Raw genomic sequence first — 27,739 nt, forward strand, 5'->3', positions numbered from 1 at the left:
ATCCAATCATATAATGATTTAATAAGAAAGTCAAAATGTATTACGCTTCCCTAGGTACATGCATGCCTTCATTAATCTTCAATCAAGTTGACCAATACAAATTGCACACAAATTTCCACATAAAAATTGAACCATCATCATGCGACCTTTTAGTATCAATCAATTCAGAAAATAAAACACATGTCAACGATCAACAATCTAAGCAATTGTTCTCCATTGTTCTTCATTGCTTCCTATGAAAAACACTAGAATTTAATTTCTTCATTTTTCCATCTTCTCACAATGCATGATTAAAACATCAAGTAACTAACATTAATTTACACTTTAATTTATTTTTAAAATATTATAAAACTTCAACTTCTTAAAAAGTTAAAAAACTCTAAATAAAATTTTGTTAGATAAATTATTTACATGAATTTAAAGGAAAATGTTAGCCTCAAATTTTTTCTTTAAAATTTATTTTAGAAAAATGCGTTAAATTTTTTATAAGTTAAAAGTTAACACAAGTTAGGTGTTAGGAAAGAATAATGTATAAGCATCTGAATATATATACAAGTGGTTTGAGAGAAAGAAAATGATGGAATGTACACATTATGGTATGGAATGGAGCATCTAGCTAATGAATTTCATGGATTGTGATCATCTGGCCAAAATTTTGTACTTGGCTAGTGTCCCTATCTATGATGTTCCATATTGATAAATAAATGAAGTCAAATCAATTTTTTAAAGTCCTCTACCATTTTGTGAAATAGAAATGATGAATAGTTTTTGAAAATGCAATATTAAAAACCTATAGATGGTAGCCGACTAAATAAAGAGTTTGAAAAAAAAAACACTAGGTATCCCCCTTGGTAAGATATGTTTTTTAATGCATTGTTTAAATATTTTCATTTTAAAATATTAGTAGCTATTTTGATATCTATATAATATTAAAAATTTATTAATGTTATTATTTACTTTTAATAAATTTTAAGTAAATAATAATAGTAAGCTATTAATATGCCTTGCAACTCTCTACAGAAAGCTTGCATAAAGAAGAGATTTAGTGATTTTTAGGGCCTCTATATGGTGTCTACTTCACTGGGGTTGTCTAGAGACCCATCTAAAGGTATTGAATTTGATGTCCATAAAATAGATAAAAACTCTAAAATTGTTTCATCTCAAACCCTAGTGAGCATATCCTTTGTATTTAGTGACCTACATTTAGGTGGTTCTAAGGAAGTCAACACTATGATAAACATTGCAAATCGAGAAAGGAAAAGGAGACAAGATCTCCAAAATCCTTCAAAAAAGTGGTTCAAGGAGAAAATAATGTCCCCATGGGTTCTTATTTCCTTAAGTGGTAAGAATCAAACAAAAAAAATCAGATAATGGTGGAGATAGAGGTGAGGGTTTTCCTTCCCACAAATTTTTTATTAAACCCAATGATCAAATATCTATATCATTAGACCAGGAAAAGTGTAGGCTTAAAGGATGTACCATTTTCTTTACTACTTTAGAAATTTCTAAGCTTTTTTCTAGGAACTTTCTCAATGAATGGTTGCAAAAAAATTGGGATGGAACAATGGCCTTTAATTTTTCTTACCATGATGTGTTCCAAAAAGGTCATTTCCTTATCTTTTTTTGTAACCCTAACTCTTAGAAAGCTACTAGAAAGGCACTTTTGAAATGCTATAAATTATAATTTTCATGCTATCTCTAGTTCTCTTGAAGCCTCCAACTATAACATTCTTGTTTTGTCTACCCCTAGATAAATTATTATTGGTAGTTCCCTACCCATACTTATAAAATTTCATTCCCCAAGTACTTGAGTCCATTGGTCAAATTATTAAAGTTGACCAATCAAATGTTCTCATCCTTGATAGAAATGTTAAGATTCTATTATCCATTAATCTTAGAGTTGATTTACCTAAGAATTTTTGCTTTGACTTTGATGATACCCATATGTGCTACACATCACCTATTTGGGAGGAATTAATGTGTGTTACCTATTCATAAATCATGATTTTGTGAGGCATGATTTCCCTTTTCTAAAGTATAAAATCCCCCCTCTCCCTAAAGGCTCTTACACTACCTTGAGACCCAAAGATAAGTCTTTTGTAGCCAATTATTTTCCTTCTTCAAAATTCATCAAACCCCTCAATGCTCTACAATGGTTGGATGATGTAGAAAAATTTGGGCTTCCCTAGATGGTTTGAAATAAATATTTAAAAAAATTACTCATCAACCCCTATATACAATTTAGCTCTCAATGAACTTGAAGTTCTCCCTCAAGTTCAAAATGTTGACTTTGGTCTTGGTAATTTAGAACCCTAGCCTACACATAGAGAATGCCCAACAAATTGCCCTAGATATAATCATGAAGATGGCTAGTATTGCTAAGTTGGAACCCCATCCCCCAGATGGAAGACATACACTTTATCCTCCTTGGGTCCCATATTTTTTGCTATCAATTCTACTATTACATCCACTAGTTGTCCTTAAGATGATTATGATCATCCTATTATACTAGATTTCCCTCTTCTTTGGGTCCTTTAGTGAATCCAATTAATAGGGGATTCAATGTGGTTAGCTATGATCAACCTAACAAGGTCTTTTAAGAGTGTTGAAGTTAATGAAAGATCAATCTACAAATCCCAAGAATCACTACATGCACACACCTGTCATAAAAAGAGAGGAGAAAAAGCCATGGAGGTTGGAATTTAAAAATCCCTAAAAGAGAAGACATTCTTGATGTGAAAAACATAAATTATTATTCAATAAAAAAAGTGTTGTAAATTACAAAGAGAGATCAATCCTTATGAAGGAGATCAAAACCCTAAAAGGTTACTAACCTAGGTTTCATTATAATAACTAATAAAAGAATTAACTATTATATGCCTAAATTTTAGCTTAAGAAAAATAGAGTTAATAAGAAAACACCTTATTGCTCTAGCATCCCCCTTAACATAAACTTAGGGAGTAGCTAAAAGCTTAGAAACTACTACTAAAAGAAATTTGGGTCCCAACAACAAGACATGATGAGGTACCCAAGTACAACCAAATCTCTATAAAGAGGAGAAATAGAGAAAACCACATGGAAAAGGGCCTACTCCAAGACAAGATGAAAATAATGTCAAAAGAACTAGTCAAGGACTATAGAAGCCTCCAAAATAGAGAATATCCCAGAAAATAGGAAGAAAATGATGATCATGAAGAGAACCATTGAAGCATGTAGAAGCTACAATCTATATGAGTGTCCTCAAAAGACACTACTCTAATTAGGAGGAAAACAACTGAACTTGAACATATAGACAAGGTGAAATACCAAAGCCTAAAGAGATAATTAATTGAGCATGGAAGGTTGCAACCAAAGTAGGAACGGAAAGAAAAGTGTTTCTATGGTAAATGATCCATATCACCAAAATGCATAAGTACCCATGTATTGCATCTTCCTAGTACATAGGAACAATTATTGAATACATAGGTCACTCCATTGAATATAATAAGCATAAGAACCAATAGAAGAAACCCTCCCCCCCCCCCCTCCCCCTTGCCCCCCCACCCCCCAATTCAAAGAAGGGTGAGATGACAAGCACATGAAAAGTGGGCCAAAAGAACTATATGTCAAAGAGCCATGATTGAGATGCACAAAAGAATACATACATATGTACTTCGAGGTGATCAATATTAGACATGTCATGAGGATAATGTCATAGAAGGAAAAATTCAAAGACAAAAGTAGATGGAAAATAAAGGCAAAACATCAAACCCCCATGGTAAATTAATCCCAATAATACATTAATATATATGAGTTCCCTCAAATGACACTACTCAAATCTAAAGACAAAACAAGGCAAAAAATAATAATAATAAAAAAGAAAATATGGAACTCCATCTTAGTGCATTCGCAAAAATGCATACAATAGATGTTTACAAAGAGTAGAAGAAATATAAAGTTGATACAATAGAATATACAACCTGTAGCGAATCATATGAAAAAATGAAATTGATCCCAACCCTTGAAACATCCAAGATGTCCACCAACATGAAAAAATATTTTTTAAATATTGAATAAAATGTATCTAGAGAAGAATCTAAAAAATCAATTAACATTATTGGAAAGTGTGTAGAAAGACACTAGTAAATTTGGAACTATTTTTCGATGAGGGTTGGTTGATTCTTCAATTGCCAATGGTCAAAATATTCCATCATTATAATTTTTTCAAAAAACAAGGTTTTCTATTTATCGATGGACAAACTTGTCAAAAATGAGCCCCATCTTTGTTAGGAGGCGGCGTTAGACTATAACTAGAAAATATCAAAACTTTGGCAATTAGGAGTGGTTATTAGTGAGCTTTTTGTGCCATTGACGACGGGCCTCGTCAAAAAATTGACAAAATATTGTCAAAATCCTATGAGATTCTAATGATGATGCCATGTCATCGATGAAAACTACCATTGATAAATCAAATAATGGTCATTGAAACTTAAACAATAGCCCTAGTTTGTAAATTTTTTTATAAGAATCCTATTTGTTTGGTGATCCAAGGTAATTGGTGTCTATCTTGTTGGTAGCATTAGAAGTGTAAGAATCCTATTTGCTTGGTGATCCAAGCTAATACAATTGTCAATCTATGGGGAACAAGTGTCCTTATTGATTTAAGGGTGGGGGTATACATTGTCTAGTTTTATAGGTAGGTGTTCTATACATTTAGTTGACTGCCATAAGTTTGACAAAGTTAAGGATGCTATTGGGGGTTTAGTATCAGATATTAGTTCAAAGGTATGTCACAAGTAACATCCTTTGGCCTAAAGAAAGTCATAGACTGAAGGTTCAAGGGTTGATCCAAGGACTGGATAATGAAAAGATGCAATTTGGGTTGGTTGGGAGAGAAGGAAAGATACATTTTATTATCTACATGCTGATAGTGATGGTAGTTGTCAATGGGCATTAAGGATGGAAAATGGTGTGTTTTAACAACCCAAGGGTGGGGACATAGGGAAGAACAAGATGTCTCATGAGGAGAGTGTGATAAATAACTATGATTGAGATTAGAAGTTGGACCTTGTAATATGATCAACAATTGATGAACTAATCAAAATTTGAGTACTTGACATTTAAGGAATTGAATTTTGAACAATGAAATTGGTAAGGGTAGATGATCTGAGAAGTTGTATCTTACAAATAGTTGAGAACTTATTTTTATTTAAATATTGTGTGTAATGCTCACTTATAACCAACCAATCTATGCTTTGAGGGGTGTGTCTCTTCACATCCTTGCAAGATATAAGATGGGATTCATGTTATGATTAACCTTAGATAGAAATAACAATTAGATGAAAATATAAACAATATCATTAAATAATAGTGATGCAGCACTAATCTAGATGTACCTCAAAATGAGGTGATCCAGAAACCAACAAACAAACACACAGTGGAAAATGAATAAGAGGAGCGAGATTCAGATCTAGAGATATAATATATCAAATATTCAAATCAAGACATTTACATCCAATATTCCTAGCTGCATGGCCTTCCAAGTTACAACCATTAAAAAGAAGAATATATCTTTCAAAGAAGAACAAATCTCTGGACTCAAATATGAACTTCTACCTCCAAGCTGCTCTACCTAAGACTCCTCTACCAAACTTATCTCCCAAATTTTTTTTTGATTAAGACTCTACCCAAGACCCCTACTTATACTAATCTAAGCCATAAGTTAGCCTAAAATTCTAATACCAAAATTAAATACTTGAAGGGCCACAAGTCAGCCTGCAATAGCAATTAAATGTCAAAAAATTGATGTCCAAGAAAAATCATGATATCTCCTAGCTCCAATTGAATTAGAACTCATGCTTCAAACCATGGGTATTAATTTATCTCTAAAACTCCTTAAGTGTGCAAAGGATGATTCACCAAGGATATAAAGTGTGCATCCATCCTAAAAGTCAAGCATAGAAAACTATCACGCAGAACTGCTAGAAGTTAATACTCTAGGAGAATCGCCATATCTCCCAACTTATGAGGAATTAGGATTTTTGCATTTGATACAGGGAAGTAATCTAGGCCCTCTTCAATCCCTATAAATTTCATCCTCTTTTTCATTATGAAAAAATAGTTACATGACCCGCAACAAACACCCAAAAATTAGAAAATATAGCTCCAACAACAAGGTAAAATGGCTCCAACTTCAACTCAATCCATATAATCTCTATGCAATAATGAGTGAAAGGTTATCCAATGTGGCTCAACACATACCTAACCATAAAATGTATAACTCCACCAAAATCCAAGCTTGATGCTCCTACATCGAATAGATTGCACAGAAGAGAACACAAGACACCAAGATTTAACGTGGTTCACCCAAACTTTGGTTTACATCCACCAAACAACAAGTCCAATATTACTATGATCTAGTGATTACAATGTGATTACAATTCATAATCCCTTACAACTCAATACCACTAGAAGAATTAATTTCACATCACACATAATGAAATAATCCCTAACCCTATGCCCTTTTATACAAGTATTTTTTTTGATTTAGGGTTAAAATTAATTACAAAATGTGAGCCATAAAATGTTGATAAAATATCCTCAAAAAAATTCTCGAGGGCTCTACCCCTATATCCTAACTTAGGGCTCAACCCAGTCACAAAATTCATTGTGGAATTATGGATTATGCATAGTACTTCCTTGATTAATCACTACAAACTAACAAACTCCCAGTTAGGAATTGATCAGGCTCCACACTAAACAATAATCTCCCACTTGGAGACTAATCTTATAGCTATGCTGCTACTCTATGAGGCTCCCATTGGATCAAACTACCCCAGACTCTACTGTTCAAGTATTATGCTTAGTCTAGAAGACCAACTGAAGCTAAAGAGGAGTTTAACTTCTCCCTTGTCACTACCTTTGTAAACATATCCACTGGATTGCCATATGTATGTATCTTATCTAGCTTTAATTGTCCATTATCTAGAACTAACCAAATGAAATGGTAACACAACTATATGTGTTTTGTCTTTGAATGTAGAGTAGAATTCTTTGCAAGATGAATGGAATTTTTACTTTGTAAAAAAATAATTATCCCTCTAAGGGTGTCACAATTCTTCTAAGAAGAACTAAAGCCATATCATCTCCTTGGCTATCTCTATAACAACAACATATTTAGCCTCTATAGTGAATAAAGCATTAACCTTCTGCAATTGAGAAACCCATCTCACTGATGCCTCACCAATAGAAAATACATAACCTATAGTACTCTACCTGGTATTAATATCCCCTACCAAATCTAAGTAAACATATCCCTATAAATTAGTAATAAAGCCCTCAAAGTGTAAACTATTACTAGATGTACCTCTCAAATATCTGAGAATCCATTTTACTATATTCCAATGCTCAATTCCTAAATGACTCATATACCTGATAATAAATCTTACTACATGTGCAATATCTGGCCTTGTACATACCATAGCATACATCAAGCTTCCTACAATTGAAGAATAAGGTACCTTAGACATCTTATCCTCCTCTTTTGGTGTCTTTAGACACATCTCCTAGTCAACTTCAAATGACCAGGTAAAGGTGTGCTAACAACTTTAGCATTCTCCATAGAGAAATATTGCAATACTTTCACAATATAATCAACCTAAGATAAAGTCAATTTCTTCTTCTTCCTATCACTGCAAATTTTCATACCAAGGATTTTTTTTTGCTACCCCCAAATCCTTCATAGAAAATGCATGTGCTAACTGATGTTTCATCCCCTTAATTTGATCCATGTTAGACCTAGCTACAAACATATCCTCAACATATAAACATAAAATAATGTAATTTTTACCCAACCTCTTATAGTAAACACAATGATTTGAATGACACCTACTATATTCATGATCATGCATAAAACTATTTGATGCAAGAGCATCCAGAGGTATAAGGGCAATCTTGTGTCAACCAAAAAATGTACTTAGACTTAGTTTTTGTTTCATGTGTTTTCATTTCTAAATACCCATTTGGGTCAAATAAAGGTTCCAACTCTCACAGTTCCACTATCAGTGTTCTAGGATAGAGTATTTGAACACCTTGGGATACGTGTAAATGCCAAAAAGATAAGAGTATGTAATTGAGCCATCATTTTGGTGAACTAGAGGGTGTAAATTGGTTGGATGATTGTAATTTTAATTTAAAGCATTTCAAAAAAAGAATCAGGTCAAAAGGCCCCACGGCTTGAAAGTTATCACAATTTTTTGGTTTCTGGAGAGCTCCTAAGAATGCTTCAAAGTTAGGTTAGGGGCATTAAATGACCTTAAATAGGGCCAAAAATGGGGGATGAGAAAATTTGGTCCATACAGCTATAGAGAACTTCGAGAGCTTTCCAAAAATGTAAACAGTTCATCAATCGGAGCTACGGTTCAAAAGTTATGCCTCCTAAAAGTTCGATTACCGTTTCTGGATTTTTCTAATTTTGTGCTGACTTCTAATGCGACTTCTAGAGTCTTCTATTTGGTCAATGGATGCCAACTAGCACTTTTTAGAATGTATTCCTAATCCTTAACCCTCTGAGGTCTATTTAAGAACATTTCTGGCATTGTAAAAGGTAGTTTGAAGTGGAGTTTGAGAGAAGGTACTAGGAGAAGAATTTATCTCTAGATTTTTGCTATTGTAAGCCCATAGGGCATGTTTTGGAGTCTATTTCTCTGCACTAAGTGTACTAGCATATTTTTTACAGTTAACAAAATTTTCCCTTTCCTGTTGTGTCCATTCTGTACTTGGGTTGTGTCCCCATCAAGTGGTATCAGAGCACACCTTTGTCAGTGGTAGTAGAGCGTACCTCCATCAAGTGGTATCAGAGCTAGTTTTCTTGAGTGTGTAGATAGAGCACCGACTGTGAGGCAGTTTGCACCAGGACTATGTGGTTGTGGGTTTGAGTTAAGAAGATGCCTCCACAAAGAAAGTGTGGTGGAAGGGCCAGAGCTATTAATCTTGAGGAGGTTAGAGCCCTCCAAAGGCAGGTTCAAGCATTGCAGGAGGAGCTCCGTAGAGGAACAAATGTTGTTGCAGGTGACGAAAGTGAGGATGACAATGAAGAAAAAGAAATTGGACCAGAAGGGGAATTTGACAAGGAAGTTTTGAATCAAGTAGAGGAAAGGCTTTTTAGGGCCATTACTAAGTTTGAGAAAATACCTACAATTGATGTGGGTGTATTATCAAGAAATTTGAAACCAGATGAGTTGATCAATTGGATCAATGAACTGAAAGAATACTTTGAGTATGAGGATATCAAGGACCCAGATAGGGTTTAGTTTGCAAAGGCCAAACTAAAAGGACATGCCAAAATCTGGTGGAAAGAGGTTTAATTGGAAAGAAATAGAAGAGGAAAGGATAAGATTACAAGGTGGGATTGCATGGTAGAAAAACTAAAGAAGCAGTTCATTCCTGTTGACTATGAGCTTGATTTGTTTAAGAAGATGCATGGGTTAAAGCAAGCTGGAAAATCAGTCCAAGAATATACAGAGGAGTTTTACTTACTTTTGATTAGAGTAGGGCATGCAGAAGCAAATAAGGAGAAGGTTGCTTGTTATATTAGTGGGTTGCGACCTAGCACCAAGGAGGAATTAAGTCTGGTAAGAATGACCAGCATTGAAGAAGCATACCAGTTTTCCCTACGAGTTGAAGAGAAGGTAAATAAAAAGTTTGAAGGGAGACAAAGAGGGCACGATCAAGGAGGAAGGGGTAGTGGTAGGTCATCTAGAGGCCGAAATGAGACCCAAAAGAATGTGGGTACTAGCAGGAACCAGAGGAATGAGGGTTTCAACTGCTCCCATGATCAGGACTTTGGAAATTAGAGAGGAAGAGATAGAGGATGTGGACAAGGAAGAGGAGGCTTCCATGGTACCTGTTTCCATTACAATGAAGAAGGTCATCATGCTTTTGAATGCCCTCAATGACAAGGAAGGACATATAGGAGAGCTGAGGGTCAAGCTAGGGTTGCTCATGTGGATGAGGATGCATAATCATCACATTCAAAGGATGTAGAAAGAGGAGAGACTTTAGTGAATGAAAAGGTCCTACTAAGTGGTGAAATTGAACCAGGACAAAGGAGGATTTTATTTCATACCAGGTGCAAGTGTGAGGATAAATGTTGTGATGTGATCATTGATGGTGGTAGCACTGATAACTTGGTATCAGAAGAGATGGTCTCTAAGCTAAAGCTCAAGAGGGAGAAACATCCCTAGCCCTATCGGATTGCTTGGGTGAAAGATGATCATAACGTCCTAGTAAGTGAACAATGTTTAGTGAAATTCAAAATTGGGAGTTACCATGATGAAGTTCTTTGTGATGTTATTCCAATAGATGTATTCCATCTATTGTTGGGAAGACCGTGGCAGTTTAATAGGCATGCAGTACATGATGGTCATGCAAACACCTACTCCCTAACAAAGGATGGAGTTTGCCACAAACTAAAGCCCATGAAAAAGGAAGGTGAAAAGGTATGTAGTAGTGTTAGGATTTGTCTTGTTGATGGAAGGAAGTTTTTAGATGGCATGAAACATCAATGTATGTGCTATGCTTTGATCCCTAGGAAAGATAAAGAAGGTAGTAGTGAAATACCACTTGAAGTTTCAGATTTACTGGGTGAGTTTGGAGATATCATCTCTAATAATGTTCCAGAAGGATTGCCACCAGTAAGGAAAATTAGTCATTAGATAGATTTAATCCCAGGAGCTAGTTTTTCTAACAAGGCTGCTCATAGGATGACTCTTACTGAAACTGAGGAGCTAAACAGACAAGTGCAGGAGCTATTGAGAAAGGGTTTGATTCGGAAGAGCCTGAGTCCATGTGCAGTACCTGCAGTACTGGCACCAAAGAAGGATGGAGAGTGGAGAATGTGTATAGATTCTCGAGCTATAAATAGGATAACCATCAAGTATCGATTTTCTTTGCCAAGAATGGATGATCTTATGGACTGCTTGAGTGGAGCTCAGTACTTCACAAAGATGGATCTCAAGAGTGGTTATCATCAAATATGGATACGAGAAGGAGATGAGTGGAAAACAACCTTCAAGACCAAGGATGGTCTTTATGAGTGGTTAGTCATGCCCTTTGGATTGATGAACGCCCCAAGCACCTTCATGCGGCTTATGAATGAGGTACTTAAAAAGTTCTTGGGAAAATTTGTTATTGTTTATTTGGATGATATTTTAATTTTCAGCAAGACTTTGGAAGAACATTTATTGCATATTCATAGTGTTCTTGAGAGGTTGAGGGAAGAGAAACTGTTAATTAATCTAAAGAAGTGTACCTTTGCTAAAAAGGAATTAGTCTATTTGGGGTTTGTTATATCACCTAAAGGTCTCAAAATGGATCCAGAGAAGGTAAAAGCCATTTTGGAATGGCCTACTCCAAGGTCCGCTACTGAGGTAAGATCATTTCATGGTCTGGTTAGTTTTTACAAGAAGTTCATTAAGAATTTTAGTGGCATATGTGCACCCCTGACTGACACAATAAGAGGGGATAGAAAAGAGTTCAAATGGACTGCAGCAGCTATGACAAGTTTTGAAATGCTAAAGAAGAAGGTGACAGAACAACCTGTGTTGGCACTTCCAAATTTTAGAAAGGTGTTCCAGGCAGATTGTGATGCTAGTGGTAGTGCTATTGGAGCTGTATTAAGCCAAGAAGGTAAGCCTATTTCGTATTTTAGTGAAAAATTGAATGATGCAAAAAAGAAGTATGCTGTTTATGATCAAGAGTTCTATGCAATAGTTCAGGCCTTAAAGAAATGGAGGCATTATTTATTGCCAAAGAAATTTGTTTTATATACTAATCACCAGGCATTATAGTACCTAAATAGCCAAGAAAAATTGAATCAAAGGCATATGAAGTGGGTAGAGTTCTTGCAGAGCTATACATTTGTGTTGAAGCATAGAAGTGGAAAATCTAATAGGGTTGCAGATACACTAAGTAGGAGACAATTGTTGCTTACAGTAGTGCAAGTTGAAGTAGTTGGGTTTGATGAACTCAAGAATCTATACCCTGAGGATCTTGATTTTTCTAAAGCATGGAAAGCTTGTAAAGAGCTTGTTGCTATAGATAGAACTAAGTGGTTAGACTATCTGATTCAGGATGGTATGTTATTCAAGCACAGTCAATTATGCATTCCAAGGAGTTCCATGAGGAAAAATTTGATTAAGGAGAAATACAGTGGAGGGATGGTAGGACATTTTGGTTAAGATAAGACTATTTTCATTCTTAGAGAACATTATTTTTGGCCTCGGATTTTACAAGATGTGAAGAAGTTTGTACAGAGTTGTCAAATTTGTCAAGTTGCTAAGGGATTTAGTCACAATACTAGACTATATCAGCCATTTCCTATTCCATCAAAGCCATGGGAGGGCATAAGTATGGATTTTGTTCTTGGATTGCCAAGGACACAAAGGGGTAATGACTCAGTATTTGTGGTGGTTGATAGGTTCTCCAAAATGGCACATTTCATTCCATGCCAAAAAACTCATGATGTTGTCCATATTGCAGACTTGTTTTTCAGAGAGGTGGTAAGACTACATGGTCTTCCAAGGAGTATAGTTTCTGATAGAGATACTAAATTTGTAGGGTATTTCTAGAGAACATTGTGGAAGAAGTTGGAACAAACTTGAAATTCAGTTCCACACATCACCTGCAAACTGACGGCCAAATAGAAGTGGTAAACATAAGTCTGGGTAATTTACTAAGATGTTTAGTTGGGGATAAGCCCAAGGGGTGGGATTTGATTCTACCACAAGCAGAGTTTTCTTACAATAACTCTATAAATAGGAGTACTGGAAAATCACCATTCCAAATTGTATATGGAAGTAGCCCAAGAACTGCACTAGAATTGAGAAAGACAGAGCAAGGGGAGAGGACAAGTGCTAAAGTTGAAGAATTTGCTAAACATATCAAGCATCTACATGAGGAGTTTCAGGCACACATTACCAAGATGAATCAAGAGTATAAAGTTAGGGCTGATCAAAGGAGAAGACATAAGGAATTCCAAGTAGGGGATCTAGTCATGATACACTTACGGAAAGAAAGATTTTCATCCGGTACTTACAACAAGCTGAAAATGAAGAAATTTGGCCCTTGCAAAATTTTGAAGAAACATGACTCAGAAAATGCATATGAGGTGGAGTTGCTAGATGGAATTCACATTTCTCCTATTTTCAACATTGCAAACTTAATAGAGTATCATGATGATGGTGCAGATGAGGAGCTGATGTTAGAGCCATGTCCAATTCCTACTTCTAAGAAGGAGGAGATAGAGGAGATTTTGGATAATCGTGTGGGTAGGAGTACTAGAAATAGGCAGTATGAAGAGTATTTGGTCAAGTGGAAAGGATGGCCGATAGAGGACTCAACTTGGATTTCAGCAGTTGAGGTTTCCAATTTGGGATTTCCTCTACCATTCATAAAGTGACAAGGTCACTTTTCAATCTACCTTGGGTGTCTGATGCAGGAGCATCCAGAGGTATAAGGGCAATCTTGTGTCAACCAGAAAATGTACTTAGACTTAGTTTCTATTTCATGTGTTTTCATTTTTAGATACCCATTTGGGTCAAATAAAGGTTTCAACTCTCATAGTTCCACTATCAGTGTTCTAGGATAGAGTATTTGAACACCTTGGGATACGTGTAAATGTCAAAAAAATAGGAGTATGTAATTGAGCCATCATTTTGGTGAACTAAAGGGTGTAAATTGGTCAGATGATTGTAATTGTAATTTAGAGCATTCCAAAAAAAGAATCAGGTCAAAAGGTCCCACGGCTTGAAAGTTATCGCAGTTTTTTGGTTTCTGGAGACCTCCTAAGAATGCTTCAAAGTCATGTTAGGGGCATTAAATGACCTCAAAAATGGCCAAAAAATGGGAGATGAGAAAAGCTGGTCCATAGGGCTATAGAGCGCTTTGAGAGCTTTTCGAAAATGTAAACGGTTCATCAATCGGAGCTACGGTTCAAAAGTTATGCCTCCCAAAAGTTCGGTTACCATTTCTGGATTCTTCTAATTTTGTGCCAACTTCTAATGTGACTTCTAGAGCCTTCTATTTGGTTGATGGATGCCAACTAGCACTTTCTAGAATGTATTTCTAATCCTTAACCGTTCGAGGTCTATTTAAGAATATTTTTGGCATTGTAAAATGTAGTTCGAAGTGGAGTTTGAGAGAAGGTACTGGGAGAAGAATTTATCTCCAAATTTATGCTATTTTAAGCCCATAGGGCATGTTTTGGAGTCTGTTTCTCTGCACTAAGTGTACTAGCATATTTTTTATAGTTAATAAAATTTTTCCTTTCCTGTTGTGTCCATTCTGTGCTTGGGTTGTGTCCCCATCAAGTGGTATCAGAGCATACCTTTGTCAATGGTAGCAGAGCATACCTCCATCACTATCAAATTTCAAATACCACTGCCGAGGTGCTTGCTTCAAGCCATATAAAATTTTCTTTAGTGTACACACTAATTTATCCTTACCTTTGACCTCAAATCCCTATGGCTATGCCATATATATCACTTCATCAAAATAATGATGAAGAAAGGTTGTTTTAACATCAACCTACTTCCAAATGCAAATACGCAGTAGCCACAATACTTCAAATAGTGCAAATAAAAGTCACTTTTACAATAGGAGATAATATCTCATCAAAATCAATGCCCTTTTTCTATGCAAATCCTATTATAACTAACCTAGCTTTAAATATTTTCTTATCTCCATCTTCTTCTTTCAACTTGTAAACCCATTTATTCTGTAAAAATCATTTACCTGCAGGAAACTTACATAAATCCCAAGTCTTATTTTTTAGCAAGGAGTCCATTTCACCTGTCATTGCAGACTCCCACTAAATCTTAGTATCCACCTACACAACTTCATCATAAAATTCAAGTTCACTATTATTAGTAAGTAAAATAGAATACAAAGAGGGCTAAGTCTTTTTGGAGGTCTACTTAGCCTTGTTGATTGTCTAACATACACTTTCTCATTGAATATGACATCCTGCATCTTACAATTTTACAATTTTAAAAATACCAAAGTCTATAACCAAATTCATCAATTTCATATCCAACAAATATATATTTCTTTGACTTAGCTTCTAGCTTGGCTCTATTTTTAGAATCTATATGAGAAAATGCTCCACAACTAAAGGTTTTTAGAAAAGAATAACTCACCTTCTTACTAATCCATGCCTCCTCTAGAATACCACAACCCATAGGAGTAGAGAGACCTCTATTAATAAAATATAAAATAGTATTGGCAACCTCCACTCACATGTTTAAGGGCAACCTTGCATGAAACCTCATGCTCCTTGCACACTCCATTATAGTCTTGTTCATGTGTTTAGCCACTCGATTTTACTATGGAGTCCTTGGAACAATTTTCTATCTATGAATACCATTACTGAAGCAATAATCTTCAAATTCATGATTGCAATACTCACCACTAGTATCAAATCTAAGATATTTTAATTTCTTACTAGTCTCATTTTCAACCAAGCATTTCCATTTCTTAAAAGTTTGAAATATGTCAGATTTCTATCTAAGGAAATAAACCCATACTTTTCTAGTCACATCATCAATAAATGTAATATAATAATGAGAACCACCAAGGGAAGATACCTAAGCTAGTCTCCATACATATGTATGCCCAAGCTCTAATCTCTCACTTTTCTTTTCTTTCCCACTCTTCACAAAATCCACTCTCTTTTGTTTTCCATGCACACAACTTTCACAGAAATCCATATTAACACATTTCAGACTTGGTAAAACTTACTTTGAAGGAAGTACTTTCATACCTTTCTCACTCATGTGCCCAAGTCTTTTGCATCATAGAATTGCATCAAAATCTACAAAAACTATTTGTTCTCCCTACTCAACTACAACAAATGTTCTTGAATATTCTTTTTTCTCTGAAACAACTAAAGTAGAAGGAACAGTGTGACCTATACAAAGATATAAGGTGCCTACTTTCACACATTTTTCTACTACAAGGGAACCTTTTGAAACCTTCCAATTTTTATCATTAAAAGTAACTACACAACCCTCATCACTGAGTTTCTCTGCTAAAATTAAATTCTTACTCATCCTTGGAACATGTCTTACCTCATGTAGTAGCCAATGATTCTCATTGTACAATTTAATCTTAATTTTTTCCTTCCCAACAATTTGATAGCGTTCATTATCCTCCAAATAAACAAACCAAAAATCCCCTTGGACATAATCAATAAAATAACCTCTATGAGGTGTAGCATGAAATGAAGTACCAGAATATAAAACTCATGAGTCATCAACACTTTCTAAAGATAGAAGCAAAGCATCCTCTTCAATTTTTTTACTAACCACATTTTCTTCCTTGTTCCCTTCTGGTTTATCTCCTTCATTTTTCTTTCAAGTCTAGCAATCTTTCTTCATATGCCTTGATTCTTATAGTACCAACAGTCATTTGGTCCTCTTGATTGAGACCTCTTTCCCTTTGACTTTCCTCTTGATGTCTCATAATTTCTAGAATTGTTTCCTCTCTCAATTGTTTTTCCTCTACTTTGTGTGTTCAAAGAACTTCATGATGTAGATCCACCTTAGGTTTTCCTACAAGTTTCCTCACTCAAAATAACACTGATCACATCATCATATTTTAGGTTTTTAGATCCAAAAACAAAATTACTCACAGTCATTACCAAGCCATTCCAACTTTCAGAAAAAGAACAAAAAAATCAAGAGAGCCCTAATTTCTTCATCAAAATTAATGCCCCTAAAAGATAACTGGCTAGTAATAATATTTTACTCATTTAAATGATCCACAATAGGTCCACCTTCTAACATATTTAGATTAAATAAATGCTTCATGAGAAATACCTTATTTGAGGTGGAGGGCCTTTCATACAATTTTGCTAGGGTTTCCATCAACTCTTTCATCGTCTTTTCTTTTGTAATGTTAAATGTCACTAATGGTGCCAAGCATAACTAAATACTTCCAAGTGTCTTTCGATCTAAAATCTCCTAGTCCTCATCTATCATAGTTCCCTATTTCTTGGATTTTCCTTCCAATGAATTCTATAAATCATTCTGATAAAGATAGTCTTCTATTTGCATCTACCATAACTAAAAGTTCTACCCAACCTCTCCACCTTCAACTTACTCTCATCTATCATTGCTCCCACTGAAGTGTGAGACTTTCCCACAAAGGATAATTGAAAATAAATCTCACTATGATACCAATTGTTAGGATAAACCTTAGATAGAAATAACAATTACATGCAAATATAAACAATATCAAAAAATAATAAATCACACAAAAGAGAACACAAGACACCAAGATTTAATGTGGTTCACCTAAACCCTGAGCTATATCCATCAAAAAATAAGTCTAATATTATTATGATCTAGTGATTACAACCTTATTACAATCCATAATCCCTTACAACTCAATACCACCACAAGAAGCAATTTTGCATCACATATAATGAAACAATCCCTAACCCTAAGCCCTTTTATACAAGTATTTTTTCCACTTTAGGGTTAAAATTAGTTACAACATGTTGGCCATAAAATATTGATAAAATAGCCCCCAAATTTTTTTTTCTCAAGGAATCTACCCTTGAATTCCTAATAGTTGTGGCTAAACAGTCTCGACTGTATTGGGGCTTGCCACCCCCAAACCTCTGCTTAGGGCCTAGCCTAGCCCCGAACCCTACCAAGGAATTATGCAGTATGTATAGTACTTTCCTCATTAGTCACTACAAACTAAAAATTCAAGGTCTTTTCAAGGGGGGATCACCAAATATTTTTATATTACAATATTATCCTTTATATATTACTAGAATTAGGGCAACCTTAATGACATTCTATCCAATTGGAATAAGAAGGAGGAGATCATTGATTGCCTTCTTTAATTATTCTGAGTTCCAAGCTAATTATGGAGAAGTAGAACAATGATAGGAAAAATGATCCCAATCAACAAGGGTTGGAAGTAAGCATCCCTATTTTGAAATCAATCTAATGATATGCTTAATCTAGGGGGACATATAGATCTGGAGTGCACACATTTGACTTACTAGTAAGTGAAAAGATATTGAATGAGATGAGAAGAAAAACATAATTAAACTTAGAACCATAATAAAAATCAATGGCATCAATCCAACATGTTGCCTATCAGGAGACAAAATCCAACTCAGCCCTAATATCATTTGACGTAGATAGCCAACATTCAAAGACATTAAATTGGAAGGAGATTAAGGAGACGATGAGTGAACTACCTACTTGAGGGAATAAAAATATACATGTCGACTTATAATACATGATGTAGATCATTATTGTCTATAATATATAAATGCTTCAGGGTTCTTTCCCCAATCCTATATAAAGATTTGATGGGAACGTTATATGTTAGAATAATGAATATTTCATACTCAAAAAATAGAGATAATATTAGTCAACAAGCACAACATATAAGGTCACACATGTTATAGTCAAAGGCATAGGAACTCAATAGGCATCAAAACAACCATCTCTAGTATGGAATGGGGGAGAAAATTTACCAAGTACCTCATGGAAGTAAATAGAATTTGACTTCAATAAGAAGACATTATGTACAATCTACAAATGGAAAATACTGATATGATAGTAATAAAATTATTTCCAAAATATTTTTTCCATCTCAAAGCATTTTCTTCTACTATATGAAGTTTAAACTTATATTTTGACTTTTATCAGTCACTCTATAATCAACATATATATTTGATATGCTAATATAGTGGATATAAATGACACATAGGCTAACTTCAATATTATTCTTGGTTTATCTTCCTAGCAATGATGGGTGGTATTCCTAGGATGCTTTAGCAAAGACAAATACATGGAAAATAGATGAGATTATTTAGAAAAAGACATCAACCAAGAAGGTCTTTGAATAAGTTAGAAAATTCTTAAAGAACAAATCAAAAACCTTGTACCAAATCAAGCCTTAAAAATGATATTAGAAATAAGATTGGTAAGAAATTAACATAATATCTCTTGATTCTAGTAGGGGCATTATGTTGAAGAACCTAACAAGTCCAATCAATTTGAAGTGAAAAGATTTCACAAACCAAATGGACCCTAAAGAAATGACCTATGAAAAATGTTTCTTCTTATTCAAAAAATAACTCTCCCTAAGATATGCAAGCTATTTGTTTGTATTTTTCTAGGCTAAAATGATGACTATGAAAAGAAAATAAAGGTTCTAAATGCAAGATACCAATTACCTTTGAATCTTAACCACTAGAGGTAAAGGTTATAAAAAGAGAATGGTTGGGATATGGTTTAGATATACAAAAAATATTTACAAAAATAGAAATTCATGACCAAGAGAGGTATAGGTAAATAACATCCCTCATTCAACACCAAATGTGTAACAAAACAACATTATGTAGCAACCTTAAAAAAACATTGTCATCGATACTTTCCTTCTAGATTCAAACCATAAATAGATTTAGTCCTTACCTAGAATTACCCTCAAATGATGGTGAGATTCTTTCTTTACACTAGAACCTCAATTTCTCATTTTTTTCTTTGTACCCTACAACCAAATACAATGAAATCATGATGAATTAGCGTTATAAAAGATGTTGAAAAGTTTTAAGATATATTCCAATTTTGTTGCATTGGTGAGTGTTCTATATGCATATTAGGATCTATAGTGTTATAACAATTTTTTTAAGAAGACTACGATCAACATGTTACCAATATGGTTGTAATTGGCATAGACTAATTTTAGCGAATGAAGGCATGACACATTTCAACAAAGGAAACAAAACATTGCTTTTAATAACATCAATATGTAGAATGTAGCAATAGTAAAAATAAGAAACTCAGTGATAGAAATGCAATGTAAATAGTAAAGAATCATTGTCTATAGAAACTAAAACATTCATATCTTTGGCTTCTCTCTCTCCCATCCAAAATAAGACTCAACCACTCTGAATTGAGAATGCATGTGCAACGATGTTCCATATGCATGGACAGTAGGTGGAGCTGAAAAAATGCACCACATTTACATTAATGACCTGTATAAAAAATGTAAGCATGTATTTTTCAGCTCCACCTGATGTCCTATGCATATCAATTGAGATTTCATATTGAACTAGGGCCTCCTTTTACATTTCCTAAAACCAAGAGATTGACACAATTAACATCTAATACTACCTCCATTTATTTGGTCCACTTAAGAATAATATTTTAAGTTTTCTTAAAAACATAAATGGTAAAGGATATCCAACATATTAATTTCCAATTTTTCTTGAATATGTTCACTAATAGGATCAACTTACAAATAGAAAACAAAGTGTCTAATGTAGATATAATGAAGACTTTACGTGTTTCTTCAATTACTTTAGATACCTATGAAATAGAAATAGAACACAAACAAATTATCAAAATACAAAGAAGTTTTTGAGAGTTTTACCAAGTGTTTAATGTGTTCATATGTTCTTATTTCATTCTTAAAATATATACGAGGGAGTTTCTCCTCCTAAATGCAAAGGAATATCACAATATGAAGTGGTTTATCCTATAGTTGTATTTAGTTTTTCACACATCCATTGGGCACATTGCTAAGAGTTTCAAAGTAACAAGTATATTTATCAATAGATAATATTTATCACAGAAGAGATGATTGTGATTCATTATGGAAATGTAGCAATAATAACTAATAGTGTAGACATGTGATGAAACTGTAGTGGCAATTGATATGTAGTCTATATCAATGAAAATCATAAATATGTCTACATCAGCATGGAAGAAATGATAGTTGATAGTGACTATGGTGAAGTTCTCTAGCCACTTGATGATGGAAACATATCTTGGTGTTTAGTTTTGATAGGTTTAGTATGAACCTCACTTGCTTTCAAGAATCATTTCATAGTCTCTACTTAACAATGCTAACCACATGAAGGTGGAAGCTCATTTGCCCACTCTACCCTATAATCAGTATAAATTCCCCATTAACATCTAAGTTAATATTTCATTCATTCATTCATATAAGAACTATTTCACCAAATTATTATGATCACATAACATTCATTAACACAACATACAATTCATTAAAATGCTATCTATTAAAATATTTCTGCAACTTTCTTGCTTGTTTTGTTTTTTGAATTACTATGAGCTCGAATAGCTCCCTTCTAGTGGGCCAGATCCCTATGATCTTCTATGATCCCAGGTGGAGGTGGATCATTAGTTTTCTTTGGGTAGGGACCTGATTGTGTCAGGCCTATTCCCTAGGGATCTCCAAGGGATTGTTGTGGCTAGCCTGCCTCCCATAATCTTTGGTTGGAAGGATGTGGTCCATGTGGAGAAATTGACACAAAACCCTTTTGAATCCCCAAGATGATCTGTAGTGATGAGGGGCTAGAGGTTGGTGTCCCTAACAATTTGATAAATAGTGTGTTAGCTAACCTAAATTTGTTCCTGGTGGGATGATTTGTGGCTTTTCACCTATCAATTGAGATGGTTAGGAAATGGGTGAATCAGAAGTGGAACGTAAAGGATAGTGTTGTTGTTCCAATGATTCTTGGAGGGCTCTTTTGCTTCAAGTTTATGACTAAAGAAGACATGGCCATGGTTCTGACAAGGTCATGGTACTATGGTAAACATGGTCTTATGATAGCTAAATGACATCCTGGCTTAGACCTAGTGAAGGAGTTAAACTAGTTGGCTCTAGTTTGGGTGAGACTTCTAGGCCTTCTAGTGGAGTTTTGGGATGAAAGGATCCTCAAATTGATTGGTAACTCCTTTGGTCATTTTTTTTGTTGCTGATTTGGTCACTCTATATAGTCTAGACTAGTATTTGCAAGATCCAATATGAATGTAGCGATCGGAGCAACTCTCCTTGAGTCCATTTTGTTGAGATCCAAGTAGGGGAAGAAGCTCCAGCCTATAGTGTATGAAAATGTGGGGATGTTTTATGAGAAGTGCTCAATGTTTAGACATGTGTTTGTGAAGTGTAAAAAAATAGTAATGCCTTTCAGAGAGAGGCAAAGAAATTGAGTGGGAAAGAAGTGGTGGACCTACCTCTTAAGAAGGTGGATGAGAAGACTAGTGGGATGGTTTTAGTGGAAACTTCTGTCTAGAAGATCCTAGTGATGGTTGATGAGGAGGAAAATAAGTTGTTTACTAGTACTCAAGGGGAGGGGTTGTTGGTAGAGGCATCCTTGGGCATGCTTGAGAAGACTCTTGAGGTTGGAAGTTCATCTGGTATAGCAGAGGAAGGAGAGATTGTTGATGTTAATTGGGGTGACCCCTTCCCCTTCCTACAAGGTATTGAGTACCACCTAAAAACCCCCTGGGGATGGTGATGAGTGAGGAGGTATGTGTGGATTTAGAAGGAGTATGTAAGGAGATTAAATAAGATAAGGGGATTGAGTTGGTAAATAAAGAGGTGGCCCATATTCTTAGTTGGAGTTTTGGATCCCCATTGGGATCCAAGATGGAGGATTCAACAAGAGTCTCAACCTCAACTTTAGCCTCCCCCCTGGGAGTTGATGAAGGGATATGGTAGACTTAGAGAAGACAAACTAGAGTGTCAAAGAAACTAGAGGTGGGGAAGGTGACGAAGCTGGATGTGGGAAAGGTGACAAAGCAAAATAGAAGGATGAAGCAAATGGCAAGGGAGGTGGCTAGTGACATGCAACCAACCTTGGAGGCTATCACCAAAGGTAGGAAATGATCTTTCTCTCCTGGGATATGAGGGAGTCAAATATCCCTCAAAAGTAGTTTGCATTGAAACAACAATTGTCTAATACTAGGGTAGATATCCTATTGATTTAGGAAGTAAAAATATCCTTGGAAAATTTGGATAAGATTGCAAGCTATATTTTGTCAGGGGCGAGTTACTGTTATAGTGAAGTAAAGGGAGCTTCGGGAGGAATGGCCACCTTTTGGAACCTTAGTGTTGGCAAAGGGAGATTTATTTATAGTTCAAAGTGCTACTTGATTATTAAGCATAAGAAGGATGAGGAGATATGGAATGTCATTAATATTTATGCTGCAAACTTGAGACAAGGAATATTCTAGCTCTAGGAGGAGTTGACCAACTTCTTATTATATTCTAGGAACTCCTTTTGTATAGGTGACTTCAATTCTCCCTTGTACCCCTTTGAGAAATTTGGGGGAGAAAATGATTTTACTAATAGTATGAATGATTTGGTGGCATTTATTAATACCAATGAATTGATGGATTTGGAGTTGAGAGGAGTCAAGCTAACATGGTCAAATAACAGGAAGACAGAGGACCTCATTCAAGTCAAACTAGATAGACTTCTTGTTCCGACTAGTTGGAAGGGGTTGATTTCTTCACTCTCACGAGTCTCCCTAGGATGGTTGTAGATCATGCCCCTATCCTTTTTAACTTGAAGGAGGAGGTGCAGGGGTCCCAAGGCCTTTTATATATGAAATAATGTGGTAGTCCCACCAATACTTTAGAAGACATGTGGAGGAGTGGTGGAATATAAAGATTTAGGATACTGTTATGTTTAGGTTCACTGGTAAATTGGATAACATAAGAAAAAATGTTTTCCCTTAGAATAAGAAATCTTTTGGTGATATCTTTAAGATAACTAAGGAGGTGGAAAGGAAACTAAAGAATCTCCAAAAGGCGATGGGGAATGGGTTAGCCTTGGAAGATATGATTTGGGAAGAGGAAAATTGTAGGAGGCAATGGAAGGACACAATAACCAATGAGGAAGTTTTTTGGAAATAAAAATCAAGAATCCTATGGTAGAAGATGGGGGATAGGAATATGACATTTTTCCATAGGTCAGCCTCTAATTATAAAAGGAGAAATATGATTGACTCTATAATGAATGACTAGAACAATAAGCTAACTAAGATGGAGGAGATTGGTAGTTGGATGAGTAATTCCTTCCAAAATGCTTATAAGGAGTAGCATACTATGTCTAATAGGGATGAAAATAAGTGGATGATTGACTCCATGCCTAATGTGATCTTGGTGGATGATAATTCTGACCTTACTCAACAAGTCATGGAGGAGGAAGTTTACAGAGATGTTTTCTCCATGAAGGCCTATAAAACACTGGGACTTGATGGGTTCCCCCTAACCTTCTTCCAACACTTCTAGGACATCATAAAAGTTGATGTAGTTAGAGATGCTAGGGATTTCTTTAGGATTGGGAATATACTCTGAAGACTTAATAGAACATTTATTGTTCTAGCACCAAAGATTAAGGACCCAGAGGCTCTCACTGACTTCAGACCTATTAGCTTATGCAATGCAACCCTCAAGATCTTCTCTAAGATCTTAGTGAATCTCTTGAAGCCATTACTAAAAAAATTTATTGGCAAACCCCAAAATGGGTTTGTCCTAGGTTGCCAAATTCTAGATGCTACTATTACTACCCATGAGGTGCTTCACTCAATGGACAAGAGCAGTAATTTGGGTATGGCTCTGAAGCTATATATTTCAAAATCCTATGATAGGGTTAGCTAGACTTTTCTCTATGAAGTCATGGTGAAGATTGGTTTCAACCAGAAAGTCATTATAATCATTAGAACAAGGATTGAGATTGTGAACTAGTCGGTGTTGGTGAATGGTGTGCCTTGGGGAAATTTTGATGTGGAAAGGGGACTTAGATAGGGGGATTAGTTTCACCATACCTATTCATCATGGTTGTTGAAGTGTTGGGAAGAGCTTTCTTGCTAATGACAAAGAGGGGAGACATCAAATATGTTAAACCAACCATCTAACTCCAGGCAAAGGTTATTCAACAATTTTTGGATGATACCTTCATGCGTGGGGGATTCTTTGATGTCTGAAGGTAGAGCTTGGAAACATATTTTGAAGATCTATAGAGTTAATGATGGTCAAAAAATTAATCTAGATAAAAGTAAGGTGTTCTTTTTTAACATAGAGCTTGATATTTAAAGGAGGGTGTTTAATATTCTAGGGAGTAATACAACCTTCCTCCCAGATACTTATCTGGATCTCCTGCTAACTATGAAAGAGGTAACTAGTCTATTTTGGAATACTATACTTGAAAAAATGAAAAATAAGTTGATTGGGTGGAAGGGAAAACTCTTGAGTAGTGTGGGGAAGCTCCAAATACTTGTATCCTCCCTCCAAGGTATCCCTATTTACTTTCTTTCCCTTTTAAAAATCTCTTAGGCTACAACAGAGAAACTAGAGAGAATTCAAAGAAACTTCCTATGGCTGGGTGGGGAGGAGAATAAATGATTAAACCTGGTGAGTTGGGATACTATGTGTAAATCCAAATGTAAAGGTGGGTTAGGTATTAGAAATATTTATGATTTGAATAAAGCTCTCCTTACTAATGTGGGATGGAAGCTGGTGAAGGATGAAGCTAGTTGGTGTGGAATCCTTAAAGAAAAGTACCTTAGGGATATGAAATTTTTTTATTGTATTTGGGAGAATGGTCTTCCCTTGGGGTCTAGGGTGTGGGTTAATATCATCAAGAACAAAAGTCTTCTTAGGGAAGTTGTGAGATGGTTGGTGGGAGAGGGTAGTAAAGTCATATTCTGGAAAGATTCTTGGTTGGATGGAAAACTGTTGGTTCATTCAAAATTTGGAGTGCTCATGGATTATCTTCATTTGGTGATGGGAAATAACTTGGTAGATTATATTGGGGCTAATAAGAGGAGGAAAATTTTACTTCTTCCTCATAGGAATTACAATGGGGGGAGCCCAGTGAGGGACCTAGGTGAGTTGCTTAAATGGTACATAATTCTAGGGTGTGACATGGGAGGATACTTTCATATGGAGGGATACTTCATCTGGAGAAATCTCAAATGGCTTAGCTTACAAGATGATTTTTGAGAAGGATTTGGCTCCTAATTTTTGGTAGAAGGTTTGGCTTCAACAATGAATTATGAAATTCAACATTTTATGATGGGTCACCATGCATGGTAAGATACTAATGATTGACAATCGTAGAAAAAGAGGTTTCCAAATACCTAATAGATGTTATTTGTGTAAAGAGGATGAATAAAGTATTCCCCACCTCTTTCTAGAATGTAGCTTTACTAAAAATATTTGGGGAAGAATTCTATAGATGCTAGAGGTGGAGTGGGTCTTTCATATGGGGATAGAATAATTTGTTGTGAATTGGCAGAGTCTATTCCACCATCCTCTCCTCATCCAAATGTGAAATGCTATTCCTCATCCTATCTATTGGGGTATTTGGAAGGAAATAAATAATAGGATCTTCAAACATGAAGAAAGGAATGAGGAGGTTGTAATGGGATTGATTGTTAAGCTGATAGTGGAGAACATGCAAAATAGAAAGTGGAAGAAACCGTCATCCCCCCCCCCCCCCCCTCCATGGTTGGTGAAGAAAAGATTGCCAGAAAATGGAAACATGAGGAGGGATTTATGGAGATTGAGAATTCAAAAAAAAATTCTATAGAAAAAATGAAATGGTGCCTTTTGAAGGAAAATTGGGTCAAGCTAAACTTTGAATGAGCTATGAGAGGGGATGGGTCAACAAGAGGAGGTATAGTAAGACATAGAAAAGGTAGAATGTTGTTAGCTTATGCTAGTAATTTAGGTAAGGTTTCAAATAACATTATTGAGGCTATGATACTCCTTTAGGGTTTTAAACTAACCATTGGCATTGGATGGGAGAATGTAGTTATTGAAGGAGAGTTGAAGGTTATCATAAACATAGTGAAGGGTCTGATAAAATTGGGTTGGACATTTAGAAGAGTGATTGGAGAAGTGTGACATTTATTAATGATGCTAAAGCGATATGACCTGCAACATATTTACTGAAAAGGGAATGCAATGGTAGACATGATGGCTGCGATGGATCTGAAGATCCATGGATTACATTGTTGGAGGGATGTTGAGGCATTATCAAATTTGATAATACATTTGATGAATAAAAATAACCATTCATGATTGGGTCTACATGGAGTGGGTTTTTAATTATGACAACAACTTAGTGCAGAGTCGGTTGATGCGACTGGGGCAGGATAGATAGATGACGAGAACTTATGAAAAGAGTACTTCTAATCATAAAGACATGAGGTTTAAGAGGGAAAGAGAATTGAACTACAATTTGAGTATTTATTTTATGATTTTTCTTATAATGAATTCATATGGAATGTTGATTAATGATTCAAATTTCAAATGGCATTGGTTCCTTGTTGATGATGAGATAGAGTGGAATGGGGGAAGTGGAAGTAGCATGTGGTAACAAAGTTGAGTAAAGATACAGGGTTTCATGGCATTAAAGGCATTTATGCATTTTATTTTGTGCAACTTCATCTTTTGCCTAACTATTACTATGGTTTTATTTTATAGCCCCAGCCTAGGGCTATGACTCAAAAGAGTGGGAGCAGTATTGTGAAGGAATTTGTGATGGTGGGTGACCTACTTTAGATTGAACCTTCAATGATTGAGGAAAGTGCTTGAAAACCCCTCTCCTAGTACATGTTAAAGGAGGGGGTTTTGGTCTCATTTATAGAGGTTATGAATGGTTATGATGAAAGTTGTTCGCTTTAATTTCTGAATTCTTGGGATGACACAAGGGTGATAGTGAATGGTGTCACTTTCTAGGTGTCTGAGTAAGTAACTGCTATAGCAACGAGTCTTACTTTGAAAGGTAGAAAATGGAAGAAAGTGATGAGGGTTGTAGATGAGGCTGATCTAAAACATTTCTTTTGTGAGGAAGAAGAACCTATAGTCCATTATGGTGGGTTTCTTAGGGAGAAGCTCCTGGAG

Source organism: Cupressus sempervirens, chromosome 5 (assembly GCF_028749045.1).
Source record: "Cupressus sempervirens isolate cs-2001-9-10 chromosome 5, ASM2874904v1, whole genome shotgun sequence".
Lineage (NCBI taxonomy): Eukaryota > Viridiplantae > Streptophyta > Pinopsida > Cupressales > Cupressaceae > Cupressus > Cupressus sempervirens.